This window comes from Monodon monoceros, unplaced genomic scaffold (assembly GCF_005190385.1).
Source record: "Monodon monoceros isolate NGI ecotype Baffin Bay Population unplaced genomic scaffold, NGI_Narwhal_1 Super_Scaffold_14, whole genome shotgun sequence".
NCBI classification, from domain to species: domain Eukaryota; kingdom Metazoa; phylum Chordata; class Mammalia; order Artiodactyla; family Monodontidae; genus Monodon; species Monodon monoceros.
Genome location: NW_021703770.1, coordinates 70,936,665 through 70,946,145, shown reverse-complemented (window position 1 = coordinate 70,946,145; position 9,481 = coordinate 70,936,665).

Sequence of the window (9,481 nt, the reverse complement as noted above, 5' to 3'; positions counted from 1 at the left end):
ATAGAGTGTTTTTCTTTGCATTTCTGTAGAGAAGAGCATTGGACTCTCTTCTCTTGCAGATGGAGAAGTAAAGATGCAAGGGGCTCAGCGGCATCCTCTCAGGCCAGCTTACCCATCACCTTCAGTGTCCAACCGTTCACATGATTTTGATAGATACGGCCAAACACAAGAAACAGCAAAACCATAGCCAAACACTGTGAGCTCTGCCATCGGGAAGGAGTTTGCGGAGGAAAGAGGAGAAGGAGAGACAGACCATCAGGAAGCGCTTGGTCACGGCCGTTTGCGCCAAGGCCAGCCTGGGCCCTCTGTCCAAAGGCCGGGGTGCTCACCCACTCCAGCCCTGGGCTCCGTACCTTGGAGCGAGGGAGGCAAGAATATGCCAGCTGGGGATATTCCAAGAAGCTAAGTCCCAGGGAAAATTCACATGCTGACTTGGTATTGCGAGTATATGAGTTTTCTCAACAGCAAAGTAAGGACCATCACGCAATGTTTGGTAGACATCTCTGACTTTCTACATGCCTAGCACCAGGCTAAGTTCTACCCTGAGGCATTGTGAGGACTGAGACTACATTTTCTAAATGTTGTGGGTCAGTATGCCATAACTCCCGGATACACACACACACACACACACACACACACACACACACACTGGGGTACTGGGGGCTGGTTGCCACAGTATGTAAGACTCTCTTCTCCTCTCACCATACCGTCTGCACTCTAGTCACCAAATGGACATATTGTGCCTAAAAACGTGGAAAAAGAAATTAGTGAAAAATTACTCTGATTAGAGAACATATTTACAGTTACACAGCTGAACGAAAATGACTTCCTTTCCTAGTTCTCAATCTGTAATGAAGATAATAACCGCAACAGCGATACAGTCTAGGCTTCTGCGGGGTCCTCAGGTCTGCCGAGTCACTGTGTCACATGCTGAGCGCCTCACCCCGTGGGCTCAAGGGCCACAGCTCTGTCGATGGAGGAGTTCGTGTGTGTAATTCATCCTTCCCAAGAAGCAAGGACCTCGTGCTGTCTGTCTATGGCAGCCCCTGGCCCTCAGATGCGCCCTTGTTGTCCCACAGAGAAACCAGCAAAATACCGCCATGTGCTGATCACGCAAGGGGATAAATGCTGTGTCTCTCGGGGAGAAGCCGACTTAGCACCTCTCATAATTTGGTGGGAGAGAGGAAAAGGCTGAGAGCACTGGAAGGGTGCTAACTCATACCCTTCCTTGGAAAAGATGCAGAATTTCAGTGTCCTGGGATATTTTAATCTCAAGACTCACACTATGTGGATGATTTAGATTCCTGTCCTCTCAAGATAGGAATATAGTTTGATAGATTGTATTATGACAGAGTCACTTGTCTATTTGATTATTATTCTATGTGTTATCAGATACTACCAGGCATTAATAATCAGACATTATACTAAGTCTTCATATGTGTGTTTCCCTTATTCTTTTTCTTTTTTTTTTTTTTTTTTTAATTTTGCAGTATGTGGGCCTCTCACTGTCGCGGCCTCTCCCGTTGCGGAGCACAGGCTCCGGACGCGCAGGCTCAGCGGCCATGGCTCACGGGCCCAGCCGCTCCGCGGCATGTGGGATCTTCCCGGACCGGGTCACGAACCCGCGTCCCCTGCATCGGCAGGCGGACTCTCAACCACTGTGCCACCAGGGAAGCCCTCCCTTATTCTTTTGTCAGCCCTATGATTTAGGTACCATCATTAACCTCGTTTCTTGCAGAGAGGAAGAGAGGAATATCTTGCCAAATGTCACATAGCAAGTAAGTGGGAAAACTGGGATTCAAATGTGGGTCATCAGGTCACTATATGCACCACACATAGGCTGTCCTTGGACAGCTTGGAATCAATGAGGTATTCATTCTTGGGCTGTAGGCTCAGAGATCTGTGAAGATGCATCACACTGTAGGCAAATTCAAGGTCACGGCCTTCCAGACCTCAGAGAGGAAAAGCAGGCAGCAGTGTTGGATGGAGTTTCCTTTCTAGGAAGTGTAGGCATGGTAGCAGCACAGAGAGGAAAATTACAACCCCACCAGAGCACTTGCTTCAAGATACAGGTCAGATGATGGTAGATAGCAATGACCCATAAAGCTCTGAAGGTGGAAATGACCTTTGAACAGAGTCCACAGAGGGTTTTGTAACCAGCTTCTCGGACTCCCAGCCTGATAAACGGGTCCTTGTAATGGTGTCACTGCTCACTGAAATACGACCACCGTCACTGTCCTTTGGCTGGGACCCAGCTGGGGCCTTCTGGCAGCATCAGGGCCCAGACCAGCCTTCATGCATAGAAATGGATCAGGCGTTTGTTCACCTATAATAGTGGTCTGAGGAGTTAATCCTTACAAAAATGGGTCAACATCTTTTCTGTTGATCTTGGGATTAACTCCACAGCAACTCAACTGGGAAAAGCCAAAGCACTTTGTAGAACCAAATGCATCATTTTGGTCCCGCAGTCCTCTCTGTTAATGGACACAGTGGCCTGAGTATGTGTTTGGAGGGAAATTTGTCTCTTCATTTGGGTTTATTCTTTACAACAAAAGAACTATTTCCTTGGCCTTCTTCTTAGTCTGCACTGCTCAATTCAAACACTTAGTGGGAAAAACAAGCAGGAGGACAGTACAGGCAGCCGAGGGAACTTGTGGCCTCCCAGAGTCTGCTGACCAGAGATGGCCACAGAGCTGTCCCCACAAAGCCACCAGCAAAACCAGGGCTTCCTGTTGCCTTCCACTGACATAACCCCACTTCAGCAGCTCCTGACTTCAAAGGCTCCGTGGATACAGATCTCAGAGGCCCAGCAGCACAGTCAGCGATTTTGTCAGAAGGCTTTTATTTTACTTCTCTAAATCCTTTGGGTTGCAGACTTATATCTTCGTATTAGTTCTCTCTCCTCCACTTCTTCCCTCTGCACCAACCAAAAGTCATCAGCCCAGGACTTCCCTGGTGGTCCAGTGGTTAAGAATCTGCTTTCCAATGCAGGGGACACGGGTTTGATCCCTAGTCGGGGAACTAAGAACCGACATGCTGCGGGACAACTAAGCCCGCCTGCCGCAACTACTGAGCCTGCATATCACAACTAGAGAGAAGCCCACGGGCCGCAACGAAGAGCCTGGGTGCCACAACGAAAGACCCCACATGCCGCAACCAAGACCCAGCGCAGCCAAATAAATAAATAAATAAATATATTTTAAAAGTCATCAGCCCTGAAGAACAGTCCCCCCTTTGCTGGGAGGATGAGCAGAGAAGTGGCAGATGGGTCAACAGGAGAAAGGAAGGAGCCGTGAGAAGCATGGAAGGATGTTCAGCCCACGTACACCTTATAAGACAAGTGTAGGAGGCAAATGCGGGGGGCACATGGGGGTCTTTTCTACACAAGGCAGAGCTTGGTCCGCCATCCACAAATGTAAGCACAGGGCACAATAAGTGTCATAATTAATATCCTATGACCCTTGAAAGATCAAGTTAATTTTGTAAGTCCCGAGAAGAACAAATTTAAAGTAGAGAAGTCTTGAATTAGCACTTTCTGGATAAAATCTCTCTGTTGCAGTGATAAGACGTAAAGTTTTACAGAATTTAGAAACACATGAAGGACATCTTTCACTCTGGGACTACAGGATCTTTCCTGTTACAGACTCTTAGCCCTCTCTTAATCTGATGTTAATAGTAACCATTTCCTCAATGGTAAAAACGGGACTCTCACTGCACTTTAATTAAGGTAGCCATTAACTAGCTCTTACCTTGTGCTTCTCCAGAACCAGGTCATCTAAAGGCATAAAAGTTGAATACTTGGGGGCAGCAGAGGTGACTGTGGGCGCTTACAGGTGGTTATTAACTCTCCCTTCTCCAACAGCAGACCTGTTTCAAGATATGCTTTTCCTATGGTGCTAAGTACATTTCAAACGTTCGCTTATATCAACACTAAAAAAAATTGTTTTAAACTTTTTAGAAAATTCAAGTCACATTGCAATAACGACACCAAACAAATTCAGTAAATATGAAAATCAGGGAACTTGGATGCTACTCAAATTAATCCTATATTTAACAGTGATGACACAAGTTCTACCTGGGTGCCAAACTAATGAAAAATATTCAATGGTGTCATTTAAGAGACTTCAATGGTCCAACTTAGATTGGATATCTAGCAATTAGAAACCATAAGCTATTTTCATGCTTTCACACCATTTCCATTTTTCCTAAGTACTTGGTTATGGCCAGTTGCTGGGCAATCTCCATACACCGCTCTTTAGAGGGCAAGCAGGAGTCTTTCTTCCTACCAGCCTTCCAACTGTGCTGTGTTCAGTCTGCTGTCCCGGCCCTGGCTGTCCCTCAGGGAGATTCTGCAGCTGTTCTGTTTCAGATATTAACAGGATGAGGTAGTTCAGTTCCATCTAAAAAACTCACGAATTCAAACTCTTCCAATGTAAGGTTTCTCCCTTTGCCCGGCTCAGTCCTGGAGCAGAGAAAGGAAAATGGGTCACTATTTTCACCTTAATCTTCCATCACCCCTTCTCTGCTCTCCCTTCTGCCTCTGGCTCCTGCGGGACTGGAGTGGCAGGAGAAAGACGAGGTGAGGGGAGGATTTATTCTACAGAAGCTGTTGCACGATCCCTTGATCTTTATAGCAGGTGCATGGAGATGCGTGTTGGCGTCTTTAACGGTGTGACCCTGTTATGCGTTCTCCAGAGACCTCCTCCACGTGGACCTGCACAGGAACCATCGCTGGCGTGAACTCCACCTTCTGCCTGATGACTTCTCCACCTTCTCTGAGCCTCTCTCTCTGAGACACCTCCCCGCTTTTTCTGACTATGTCACCTTGCATGTGCGGGAACCCTGGGGATGATTCAAGCCTGCCTACATCCCTAGGGTCCCCTTGACCCACAGAGGCACTCAGCCTCCCTTATCCTCCCATGAGTCTCTCCTGCTCTACCCCCCAGATGATGCCAAAGCTTCTCAGCCACAAGCTTCTCTAGGAAAGGGGTGTGCCCCTCTTCCTGTTTCTCTCAAACTCGGGACTCATGGCTGCTTTTCCACTCCTCTCCCTGGCCCTTGGCAACAGCTCAGCTAATTGTGGCAGCTCAGAACACTTTTTTGGAAATCAAAAGTCCACACTTGTCCTCTGGAGCACCCTCACTGTGTGAGAGTGGTTTCTTCTGCCGTCGGACCGGGATCCAGGGCAAAGAGCATTCAGCAATGCTTCCCAAGGAAATCTTCTCTCTGCATCATCTTCCAGGTAATCTCCTTGACTCCTCTTCTAAACTCAAGATGGATCACGGCTAAGGGACCCAGATGAGGGGGTGTGCATGTGGTGGAGGGTGGTGGTCGCCCTTAGCATGTTCTGCACAGGGGGCCTGGTCCTTCTTTTTGTAATGTGAGGTCATTTAATATCCTTTGATCTCGATTTTCCTGTAGAGAAAAAGTCTCACTTGACATACACTAGATAAAAGGTCTAAATGGTGGAGGATCGTATCACGTAGCTCTTTACCATGTCCCCAGTTTCTTGCTCAGTGCATTCTGTACAATTCCTTGTGTACCATCCATCACATTACAAATGTGATTTATATAAGATAAACAAGAGTGAATCACTCTCTTATCTATAGTGATTTGAGTATCTCTTGTTAAAGCATGATTGGTTTTGTAATGATTCCCTGCTTTTAACCATCTCTTTAAGAATAATTAACAAATAGCTACTTCTAATTACACTGGAGAATAGTGTTTCTGCTAGATATTTTTTTAAATGTTCATGGAAATACAAACCTTTTCTCTTAGTCACTTTTTCAAACTCACTTTCTTTAGCAGCCTGCATTCTATCATTTTTCTTCATGGATGAACCTATTTCCATAAACTCAATAGTTAGACTAGTGTAACCCTAACCATTATGAAGATTATCATTACACTTGCAATAACAGCTACTGAAATTGACCTTTTCAACGATGACTCATGGTGGCATAAGTCTCCAGCAAATAGCACAGAACTCTAAACAATAGGAGTCCAATTATTGATTTTTGTTCAGGACGAGAACAATGACGGGGATAGTAATTGATGCTAATAATGAAATCACCCTTAATCTAGGCATCTTCCAACCTAAGCAAAGCCAACTTTCCAAGCCTGTTTTTGCAAATCTTCTCTCTAAGTTATCCTTCATACATGGAATGTAATACACTCTTCTCTTCACTAAACTCTATCCTCCACCCTTTCAATTCTCTTTTCAAGACAGTTGTAAGAGTTAGGCAGTAGTTATGGACATTTGGGAAGAGTTAGTTCTTCTCCCTTCTCTTCCCAAATGTCCATAACTAATAAACGATCACACCTAGTGATAGGAAAGCATGCATCAACTCAAAAAAAGCAGGAATGACCACTATCCATGTGACAAAAGCTTTAAGGATTTCAGTTAAATATAATGCTTAAGGGACCAGACTTTAAAAGCAATAGAGGGATGACAAAAGCCCTACTTGGGAGAGTGCAATCTATCTCAGAAGTCAACAGAAGCAGACATTGTCACTTACCAATATGATCTACAAGGGCTAAGGTGAAGATGATCCAAGGACTGTAGGAAAGACACAAGGTGACCTCTCTGCCTCTGAGAACCGGTAGCATGAAAGTCCTACCAGTGTATTCAAAACGCCCATGGGCTTTCCTAGTATAGCGATCACAGCAATTAGATGATCACCTAGTTGTATATGGGAAGAGACAGAGAGTTATTTCTGGTATGAATAATCATACCAACTGTTTAGGGGGGTGGAAAGAAGGTCTTCTCTAACCACAATCCCCAAATTATATCTACCTAACACTCTAGCTTCTTTGAATTTATAAAACACCTGGTATCTGTCAGAACAAGTTCAGAAACTAGGCTGAGGGTTACTATGGAGCCACTACAAATTTTTCATTGTAAATACAGGTTAAAAAAAAAAATCACAAGGTCCAAGTAAAGATTCCTTACTTCAAAGAAAGGAATTACAGCTTCCCTGGTGGTGCAGTGGTTGAGAGTCCGCCTGCCGATGCAGGGGACGCAGGTTCGTGCCCCGGTCCGGGAAGATCCCACATGCCGCGGAGCGGCTGGGCCCGTGAGCCGTGGCTGTTGAGCCTGTGCGTCTGGAGCCTGTGCTCCGCGACAGGAGAGGATGCGACAGTGAGAGGCCCGCGTACGGCAAAAAAAAGAAAAAAAAAGAAAGAAAGGAATTGACTTTGCACATTCATATTAGCTGCCTCCTTCTGAAATACTGATTTGTGTTCTCAACCAAATTTAAAAGGACCTACATTTATGACTTTGGAATAAACAGTTGGTAAGAGTAGAAAATGTGGACCAGAAATGATTCATTCTTGCTAAATTTATCAAGTCATTGGGAAGAGTAATACGTTTGTCGTGGGCGCTGTTGGTTGTCATGCCCACCTCCTTCTTCCTAACTGAATCCCACCCAACCCAGCTTTAAGCAATCTTATGCCAGGCAATGATAGGGGACACGGGGGTAGGACAGGGGACCAAGAGCTTCCGCGCGCGCACGTTCTCTTCTGCAAGGAAATAAAAACCTCAGCATTCTAACAGAAGCCTGCGTGACCTGGGCTATGTTAAGCCCAGTGAGCTTCGAACTGAAGATTTCCTATCAAGAATCACTACATCAAACTTCAAGTTTGTGTATTTTGTTATAAAGCTGTCAGTTCCTCCAAGTATGTATGAGAAAAAACAATCACAAAAAAAGGAAATATTTCTTTCCCTGTATTAAGCCAGTTTTACCCCATTTATGTTCTTTGATAGTATAAGCTCCACAAAAGCATGACCTATATTCAATTATCTGTCTTCAAAATGTCTAAAAAACGTTTTCTCCTTTTTTAGTTCTCGTGCTAGTTTCTTCTTTTCCTCTTTCTTTCTTCCATTCATTTGGGCCATCTCCAATCTGCATCAACTAAATAAAAATTAATTATGTTATTATAAAATTATAAAAACATAGCATACATCACTTGAAGATGTGGTTCTAGTGCAGTTTCAAGCCATAGTGGTTAGGTCTAAAAGTTCACCTTTTTATATGCTCATCTCACTCACCTTTTGGTTTTTCTGCGACTCATTTCTTGATTCCACTTCTAGTAAATGTCTCATAAACAAAGATCCTGCTGTCATTTTACAAATATGACCACTGTTCATGGCTCAAAATGCGACGAGTATCATATTTCTCAGGAATCTAATCTTATTTTGTATGCTCCCTGAATAGCCATAAGGAAGGAAGATATGCAGTGCACCCCATGGATCAAGGTCACTTTATTTTGTTATATGTTCCATGATGTCTGTGTTACATTGAGGGAAAGAGTAAACTTGGTCAATCAGCTTAGCACCTACTCAGTTCAAGGCAAAGCAACCTATACATGAGAAGTGTGATTTCTGTGCAACTTCAGGTAATCGTTAAGAATTGCACATCCACTTTTATCAAATTTCAAGGGAATACGTTAGAAAGATTTTCATAAATTGTTGAAGAAATTCCAGTTTCCAGCTCCTGACCAATTATAAGAATTGCAATCCCAGATAGAAATAATTTACCACCTCATTAGTCACAGAATTTTATTTTTAGCATTTTACAAAACGTTTGGGCTATAATCAAATATCACTTCCTATGTCTTTTGTTTTAAGGCATAGAAATATTTCGATCCATGAAATAAACCATTTCTTAGGATGCATTATTCTGCAATTTATACAAATGCACGGTTTTTCTTGAGTTTTAAAATCTCAATAAAAGGGTTAATATCATAGATCTCCTCTTTACATTTGCCCTCTGTGAATATCTTTTGTTAAAAACAAAGTGTGCTTTGATAACATGTGAATTGTTATTATATTAGATGATTTGACTCTTAGACTAGAAGATTAAGAAACTTAAGTCACTGGGAAAACATGATTTATTAACATCAAGTGTAAATAATAACGGCATTTAAAGCACATAAGCATATATTAAAAAGTATAAAATATCATTACAATAGTCCCCCCATCCAAGACCCTCAGTGAATGCTTGAAACCGTGGATAGTACCAAACCCTGTATATACCATGTTTTCTCCTCTGGTAAAAATAGGAAGCACAGACAAAAGGATGATTCATGTCCCAGGAAGGACAGAGCAGGACAGCGCAAAAACATTTCATCACACTACCCAAAACGACATGCAATATAAAACTTTCGAATTGTTTATTTCTGGAATTTTCCACTTAACATTGTTGGACCTTGGGTTACTGAAACCTCAGAAAGCAAAGCCAGGGATAATGGGGGTCTGCTGTACATTTCAAACTGAAACTGATGGCAATCCTAGAAAATCTTAGAAAAAGTGATGTGAGCGCACAACTATGTATATGATATGCTGCCTTTTATTAAAGAAAGAGGAAAATATAAATAATTGTGCGTGTATTCATTTATGTTTTGACAAATGATGAATAAACCAAAAGAAAATAGCTTCCGATAGGGGAATGAAGGATAGGGAAGGTCACCGATGGATGTTAGA